A 9816-nucleotide genomic window follows, 5' to 3' on the forward strand; every position below is an offset into this window, starting at 1 on the left:
AGGTCACGCGGTTGGCATGCCAGTTTGCGCGCTCTGAAGTTGGGTCCCGCGGACATCTTTCAAACCTCGATGTCTTGTCACCACACCATGTATCTTTGATTAAATGGATACTTATGTACCTATAAATGATTTTTGGGAAAATAGAGAGAAACTATAATGCAACTGCAGTTCAAATTTGACCAGCTTCCAACTGAATCGGCAGAAATTTCTCTTTTTCACGAGAGGTGGATCAAAGCTTTTGAGACCCAACCATTTGGTCAATTATAAATTAAATATGGCCTAGTATTTTAGAAAAATGATTTGGTACAATTTTGCAACAAATTTATGGTAGATTCTTCACAAAAAAACTCATCCCCGGTACTCGGAAAATGGAAAATGAAATTTTCATCCAAAGAAAATGAAAACTTCCTTAGGTAACATCGTTTTCCATTCCAAAACGCACCCTCTTGCACAATATTTGATCATTTTAAAAAACTGTGCCATGAATGTGTCTATAAGATTTACCATTTGGCTTGAAAGCCATGAACCTTCACACATTATAGCTCATTTTAGAACACTTTTTCAAAAAAATTGCCGTATTGCAAATTTATTATTTTTCTCATAACTTGGTCACATTTAATGGCACAATGCCATGGTTTTCCAATTTTTTCATTTTTTTTTCATTTTTCATGCCCGTTTCAAAATGTGTTCAAAACGGAGGATATGACCGTTCCTAGCTAGTCGTTGAATCTTGGAAACCTTTTGGTGTTTCTATGATTAAATATATACCTTTTTACATAAAAAATATTTTTGGAAAAATAAAGAGCAAACTATAAGGAAACTTGAGCTCAAATTTGACCCGCTTCCAACTTGATCGGCAGAAATTTGTCTTTTTCACGAGACGTGGATAAAATCTTTTGACATCCAATCATTTGGTCAATTGTACATTAAATATGGCCTAGTATTTTATAAAAATGATTTGGTACAATTTTATAACAAATATATGGTAGGTCCTTGACAAAAAAACTCATTGTGGGCACTTGAAAAATGGAAAAGGAATTTTTCTTCCAAAGAAAATGAAAACTTCCTTAGGCAACATTGTTTGCCATTACAAAATGCACCCTTTTGCACAATATTATATCATTTTAAGAGACTATGCCATAAATGTGGCCATAAGATTGATCATTTGGCTTGAAAGCCATGAATCTTCACATTAGATTGCTCATTTCTAGGAACACTATTTGAAAATAATTTTCGTACTACAAGTTTATTATTATTTCTCGTAACTTGATCACATTTAATGGCATAATGCAAAGGTTTTCCAATTTTTTGATTTTTTTGAATTTTTCATGCCCGTTTCAAAATGTGGTCAAAACGAAGGGTATGACCGTTCCTAGCTAGTGGTTGAATCTTGGAAATTTATGGTGTTTCTCTGATTTAATATATACTTTTTTACCTAAAATATATTTTTGGAAAAAATAAAGAGCAAACTATAAGGCAGCCGCAATTCAAATTTGACCTGCTTCCACGTGGATCGGCAAAAAATTGTCTTTTTCATGAGAGGTGGATAAAATATGTTCACACCAAACCATTTGGTCAATTGTACATTAAATACGTACTAGTATTTTAGAAAGAAATCATTTGGTCCCATTTTGCAACAAACATTCGGTAGGTCCTTCACAAAAAAACTTATTTTGGGCACTCTAAAAATGAAAAATGAATTTTTCGTCCAAAGAAAATGAAAACTTCCTTAGCCAACATTGTTTTCCATCACAAGATGCACCTTTGTGAATAACATGAGATCATTTGAACAAACTATACCATGAATGTTGGCATAAGAGTGGCTACTTGCCTTGAAATTCGTGGATCTTCATACATGATAGCTTGTTTTTTAGAACACTTTTTTAAAATATTTGTATAGGCTCAGTTTATTATTTTTCCTCGAAAGTAGGTTAAATATGATGACACAATGAGAAGATTTTAAAAAAAATTATTTTTTTATTTCTTATGCATGTTTCAAAATGTTGTCAAAACAGCGGGCATGACCGTTCAAAGCTAGGGGTTGAATCTTGAAAAACTCTTGGTGTATCTCTAATGAAATAGATACATGTGTACCTAAATATTTTTTTGTAAAAAGTATTGAACAAACTATGAAGTAGATGTAGTTCCAATTTGACATGGTTCCTCCTGATTCGGTAGAAACTAGTTTCAATGGCCAAAAATAGCTAGAAGATGACATTATTTGTCATCCCAAGATACACACATGTGCACAATATTGGGTCATTTAAAAAAATATATAAATGTGACATGTTGAATGTTTATTCGGAATAAAATGATAAAAAATATAGGATAAACAAAAGGAAAGAAAAATATTACATAAGCTCAATTCTGATTGGTCGAATAGTTGTGGCATGGATTGACGGCAAACATCTATCCATCCATCAAACCCACATCAAAAAAAACCTGTCACCCTCACGAACCCCACCCAATGTGCCCTCCTCTCTCTCTCTCTGGCGAACCCTAGAGCTCCAATCCTCCCTTACTGCCGCCACCTCGGGAGCCCAATCCTGGTGACCTCAGGGGAATCAACGACCCCTATCCAGCAAGATCCGGCGCGTGCGGCGTGATCCATCTCTCTCTCACATGAGAAGGAAACCCATCAAGCCCAAACCCAAAGCTCTACTCCCCATCTTCCCCTCTCATCTTGTCTCTAGATCTCGCATCGGCGCTGGGGCTAGCGATGGCGGATCCTCTGGCATGGAACCCCAACTACGGCGTGGTCGGCAGCGGCGACCGCCGCCTCGCCTACTCCCGCCAACCTTCCTTCTCCCCGCTCCCCGCTCCTCTCTCCTCGGCTCCGGCCCCGGCCCGGCCTCGCCCGCGCTGACTCCTCCATCTCCATGCTTCGCCCACTCTGACTCCTCCATCTTCATGCGTCACCTCGCGCTACTCCTCGCCCTCAACGCCGCCTACACCACCGTGGAGCTCGCCGTGGGCCTCCTCCTAGGCGCGTCGGCCTTGTCTCCGAAGCCTTCCACCTCACATTCGGCTGCGTCCTGCTCTCCTTCTCCCTCCTTGTTATGGCCGCCTCTCGGACCAAGACCAACTCCATATACATCTACAAACCAGCCTACAGTGTACTACCTGCTTTGCCTAGATAGATAGATACAATAATTTCAGGTTCATTTAAGCTGGATTCATTCATGCCCGTGACTTTGATTTGCTTTGATGTACTATCCTACAGGTCAGGCTACGCAGGGACTCGGGCAGGGTCGAGGAGAACAACAGGTGGGCACTCACACTCAACGACACCTCACTTAAGGTGACTAAAGAAAATTACCCCAACTTTACAATTCGGCTCGAGAACATGTGCTCACTAATTTATCTATAACATGAAATATGTGTTTTAAATTTCACAGAATAGGAACAAAGACAATGAATCTCAATTGACTAGTCTTGCACCAGCATGTAATCAATGGCTCTTCCTCTGGGTTGCATGGATTTTCGGCATTGTATCATATCTTCTTCTAGCAAGTCATGTGTATAGACTTGCTGAATGGGCTGTATTTCTGCAAGATCCCTAAAATAAAATCTGTCGATCTTTGGTTCATGTGTTTACATGAAAAACATGATTTCGTAAGTGAAACATGTAGAACATGAGTAGTTTAGATGAAAGATATATTCTATATAATTTGGGCAAGTAATAACTTGCAGGATCTTTAAGTTGTCGTATTCGACATGTCTTTCCATAAAACCCACCTTCCTAAGTTATTACTGAACCAATAATTATTGTGCTCCTGTTTTGCCATTTTGTGTGATATGAAGTTGTAATGCTCGATCTTTAAGGTGCAATGTTCCGACAATTAGTATGTCGACCGTTAAGGTGCACAGTTCAGATAAAAGTTGAATGTTGTAGCTTCTAGCAAGTTTTTCCTTCCCATTTCTCATAAATGAATGAAACCGTTGATAAAAATATATGCTACTTAATTGATATATATTTGCATCTACATTCGTGTATCTTGTGACAAGATAGGAGATCTCAAGTATCTGGGGGACAGCATAGGCCATACAGGGTCCATCCATGAAATTTCCTTTTCACCTCCGTCGTCACCGTAAGTGATATGTTCTTGCTCTAGTGATGGCACCACCAGATCCTTGGACACAAGAAGCTTTAAGCAGGTTATTTCTCCTACTTGGTCCTGATTGTTGAATAAATATGTTGGCTGAACATCAGTATTATGTGAATGTGGGTGATTGCAAAATTTTGTTAGTACCAAACTCTCATCTACACAGTTCCTTCTTTAGTATATATATATATATTAGAGTTCATCACTATGTTTCTTAGTTTATGAATTGTAGATATTTGTATTCGTATAAACATGTGAGGCATTAATTGTTAATTCTTGTGATGTTTGGTCTGGACTGAGGCTAGCTCATAATCATTAAATTTTAAACATCAGCTATCACATCTATTTGAGTTTGTTTCTCTGCTATATGTTTTTTTTCAAAGAGCCACATTTTTGGAGTGAGATGAGAATACGAATTGCACGTTTGTAATGTTTGCTTGTATAGACATGATTTTTTTTTCTAGCATTATCACTAGGTTATGTTTCAATGCATGTATGCCTAAATAACTGTGTCTTGTTTCTGAAGGATTATGCCCATGTTTCTTTTATTGGTGTTACATGTGTAGCCAGTAACCAAGACCTGCACTTGTGACATGCATATTCATATTGTCTCTATTGTCTTGTATGACTATCTCATTTTAACTAGCTCAGCTAAAATAGCACGGTACTAGCTGAAATATGTTTATCATTCTATAGATAATTGTCCTTTACTCCTTTACTCATTTCTTGAATGGAATGTTCATAATATATTAGCTCTAGTTTTTCTAATTCTTCTCAGCCGATTCATATATGAATGCAACCATTTATGACATGTTGTCGCTCGGTTATCCCAGTCCTGAAGGAAATCCATGCTGAAGAAGAATACACTTGTAGAGCTTGTAACTGTTATTACACTTGTAGAACTTGTAAAATATTGTATATGTTAGATCTTGTATTATGTGTTATTTGTAGAGCTTGTATTGAGTCTGGCTATTGTTATTTGAAGTATTATGTGTGTTTTCTGCTTGCCAATTCAAGTATTGGTATTGTTTTACTGTCAATTTGAAATATGAAGAATCTGAGCGTAATAGTTGGGACTCACTTATCAGAACCTGTCAAGTGGGACCTGTTTGACTAGTGGACCCATTTTATAAAAAAAGAAAACTAAAATTGTTGGTACAAAAAGGCCATGGCCAAGAAATTAAAAAGGCCGAATAGTTGGGCCAAGCCCACGTAACTAAGAAGAAATAGTAGCAAATAATATATTCAATGGGCTAAATTATTGGGCTCGGCCCATATAGATACCAAATTTGACCGGGATAATTCTAATCATAGACTTTTTCATTTGGTCGTAATTTTGCCACGTCAGCTTGCCACATCGGATCCGACATGGTCTGGGCAAACTACCAGCGACCAAAAAATTGGTCATAGAAGCAACGACCTTTCATTTTGGTCGTTATAGTTCATTATAGATGGTCATCTTTTGACCAACTATTTTCGGTCGCAAAAAGGTCACAAACGGAAAACAACGACCATTCAGTGACCAATATGGAAGGTCAAAAGTTAGCATATTTCTTGTAGTGATCCGGGATAGAATACTAACCTTTAGACCCAGTTCCAGCCACCAAACGGGACTAAAGGTGTTGTGCAAGGTGAGGACCATTGGTCCTGATTCATGTGTGGAACCAGGAGCAAAGAGGTCAGTCGAACAGGGACCCTGGCCCGGCTAGCACCCTGGCCTCATGAACCGGGACTGATGCACCCATTGGTCCCGGTTCATAACAGAACCGGGATTAAACCTCTTATCTCGTGTGGACCAGAGCCCTCTTTTCTACTAGTATAATAACAAGAATGATGAGGAGTTCAAATTTTTATGCTATTTTACCTATAATGGCGAACAGTTGATTAATATGATGATGAGTTGTTATTGACATACACAAGTACAAACTAGATGGATGCAATATACCAAGTTGAATTAGAGGAAAATACGATGTTGGGAACCGCACCTTCGTATTTTCCTCTAATTCAACTTGGTCTCTTGCATCCATCTAATTTGTACTAATGTTGTATATTGTTCTTCCATAATTTGTACTGATGTTGTATATCAATATGTATAACGTGTCGGTCGACCCACGCGTTCACGGATAAACCCTCTTTTCAAAAAAAACACAACGCTTGCTGACTACAAGGAATATGCTAATACACGATGCTATTTTTTCGTCGCTACATCGTCACTGTTTTTAGTTTACGACGATCTCACGACGAAAAACCAAGCGTCGAAAACGGAGCGTCACAAATGAACAGCATCGACGTTTTAATCAAAATCGTCGTAACTTTTACGACGATTCCTGGATCATCGTAACCTTTACGATGATCCTAAATCGTCGTTGGCAATCTAATCCAGTCCTACGTGGCAGTCCTACGTAACAAAATTACAACGAAATCAAAACATCATAATTGATATCAACCCAACCCATTTCAATTGATCACATGGGCTGGTTTTATTTTTTGGGCTTTTTCTTATTGGGCTTCTTTTTGGGCCTAAGCCTATTTACATCCACTTCTAGTTTTTTTTCGAATTGTTTTGTATCATTATAATTTGGACCCTGGCCTTTTAGTGCCCAAATACATTTGATCCAGTTTTAGTTTTGGCCTTTTTTCATTTTTGAATTCAACAACCTTTTGTTCCAAAACTTGGTTTCATTTCTATTTATTGGGCCTTTTCAACCCAGTTATTTGTCTAATATTAAATCCAACACTATTTCATATTCAAATCAAGAAAACTCCAAGTCGAATTAAAATCATCCATCATATAACATCACATAATACATCTCCCAGGTTTACATAACACAATAACTCATCTCATGGATACATTTCCTTACACAAAAATTTAGCAAAAACGGACAGAATATAGCAAATACATTTCCTCCAGCTTGCCATTCACCCGTGTCGCGCCAGCTTACTTCTCGTGAAAACAGATTCGTAGCAATGGACTTCAGCATGATCAATAGTGTGGAGGAAACAATTCAACCAGGAAGGTAGAATTTGATTATTCAGATTCAACTTGGTAGAAATTTCTTGCAACATAACTAACTAGACAAGTATGATGAATTTAAGGTGAGAAGGAACTGCCCTAATTTACTGGTTACACTATCCATTTACAAGTGAAGTAGGAGTAGAGAAGGTGTAATACAACAGCAACTATCTATCTATTTTCTAGAAGCAATACCAGCCAACGGCATAGCTCACAGTGAAACAGATTTAGTGGATGATGTACTATGTAACAACATCTAATAAGAAAAATATATGCACATCATGTCACGCCCATGCCCCAATCCCCAACACCCCTGGTTTCTGCGCACTTGATGATGCAAACAAAATTTTGGGTTCTATCTGAATTCCCACCTGCAATCTACTAATCAGAATGTTGAACAATAACATTTTGTTAAAAGAGTTTCGAAAAACAATAACACAGGATCACTCTGTGAGCAATCTATTGATCAGAATGCCGCACAATAATATCTACGACAGTAGACAACTACCCCCTGCAAAATTTAACAAAATGCATAGCTAGATAAACTGCCTCAGCACGCCGAACACATAAACACACCAGAGATCGGTCACACAACAACAATGCTTTTAGAACAGATATCACTCAAAGAACTAAACCAACATTGAATATGCGATACAATGTGACTTCACAGTAAATTACCAGCACAAAACCAGCATGACTGTAAATCTGTAGGGCGAGCTTGTACCACAAACTGGAACTGAGATAAAGTGGAATCGCGGTATACATGTAGAATGCAGAGTACAGCAGCAGCACAGTGCTACTGTAGTACACTGACCTCGATGATCCAGTTGACCATGATAGAACGCTGCTCCATGACGTGACGACCACAGTTGCGTGCCATGGAGGCATACACCTGTGTGTAGTGGACGCCACCACACCCCGCCGCAGGAAGAGGGATGGGGACCTGGTGAGGTAGCTGTCAACGGGGACGCTGTCGACGGTGAGGGTGCCGCGCTCGACCCCTCAGGCGCGCTCTAGGTCCTCAATCTGCCTGCCCTAACCAATCAAACACCAGCCAACCCCAACAGAAAACATAGATAATAAGAGCCCATCTAGCTAAGAGGGCAGTCCCGATCAGTGTGTTTGGTCTAGCAAGAACATCAGCTAAGCCAGAGCAGAACCAGCAGCTCAAGATAGCAATGACGAGCAGTAAATTTGTGTATGAGAAGCATAATAGGAATCCTTAGGTCGCTGAGCTACATGAGATCGAGCTATGGGTGAAAAGGAATTACTAATTTCCTTTTTTGAAGCTAACATATATCCCATGTATACAAGGTATAAAAACAAGGAAAGAGATTATTATTATAAAAAAAGAGTAAAAAAGCAGCTTTATTAGAAGAGCTCATAAACAGAAGCATAATCCAACCCGTACACATCACTATCAAGGCAGAAAAGTCTTATGATGTCCATGACATGATGCTTGATCTAATATATTCATTGCATAGAGAAGCACCCATGGCAATGTTCAATCTACAAGAACATCGATGGTAGCAGCCAAACAACAAGATATTATTCATTTACTCCATAACAATTGTGATTCCCATCCCATGCCCAAGTACCAATGCATGTGAAGATTTTAAATCAGATTAGTTGGCAGACAAGTCAACACGAGTATACTATTTATTCATAAAGAGAAGGTAACAATGAATAATCAGCTAGTTATCAAGGCAAAAAAAAGAACCCTTAGGAACAAAAACATCTTATGGCAAGCAATGTAAATCTAGGGTGAATCACAAACAATTTGCAGCCAAGATGGTAACAGCTAAATAACAATATTCTCGAAACAGGCTCTCGTTCCACTTTATATATAAAACAACAACACCATAGTTACAAAAAAGAACAATACAATGTGGAGATGTAGTCCACTGAAACAGCAGATCCCAAGAGAATAATATCATTTTCATTTCTTCTGCACTAGCATCGGTTTTAGGTCCACAAACAGTTGTGATTTTCATCCCACACTGACCTATGGATATGATAAAGTTTTTGCACCATTTGGCAAGCAAATTAAGATGCATCTGATGTATGTTTATCACAAAGAGAGGTCAGTACTGAAGCCTGTTCTAGCTATTTGGCAACAAAAGGCCTCACTAGAGCAGATCCTAGGTGCAAATCTAACATGGATAACAGAGCATTTGCACTGATGGATTAAGATGCGCACACTGGTCGGCCGGTACTTGAAAGTAAAAACTAGATTAAACGACCTAGCACGGAAGAAAATATAAGTGTATGAACGGCAATATGCACTTAAAATCTACACGCACCAGCCGCGGGACAAGCCCGGCCGGGCGGCTGGGTCGCGCGCTAATATGGATTTCTCTGTAGTCTTTGTAGCTTTGACTATGATTTACTGGATTTTACTATGGACTTAAAATATCAAGTGAACTGTCAAAAAACATGTTCACACTATGCTGATGTGGCTGTTGTATTTGCATCAAGTATGATGAACTGACTTATGGGAATTTCAGCAGTCCTGTATTCAACTCTGAAGCTAAATGAGAAGAAATGGCTACATGGAGTACGGCAATATGATATGCTCGAACGCAACAAGATAATTAGATGAAAATACACTTGCGGAACTGATAATACATAGGGCTATTTTGTTCTGGTCTTCCTATCATTGCTACTACCATTTAGTACGAGCCATGAGCCAGTAGA

The 9816-nt window shown here is 38.7% G+C and overlaps 1 pseudogene; it reads left to right on the forward strand.

The window, feature by feature from the left end:
- The first annotated feature begins 2719 nt into the window (after window positions 1-2719).
- Window positions 2720-8136, forward strand: LOC123425521 (annotated as a pseudogene).
- The last annotated feature ends 1680 nt before the right edge of the window (window positions 8137-9816 follow it).

The sequence above is a fragment of the Hordeum vulgare genome, chromosome 2H (assembly GCF_904849725.1).
Source record: "Hordeum vulgare subsp. vulgare chromosome 2H, MorexV3_pseudomolecules_assembly, whole genome shotgun sequence".
Taxonomy (NCBI): domain Eukaryota; kingdom Viridiplantae; phylum Streptophyta; class Magnoliopsida; order Poales; family Poaceae; genus Hordeum; species Hordeum vulgare.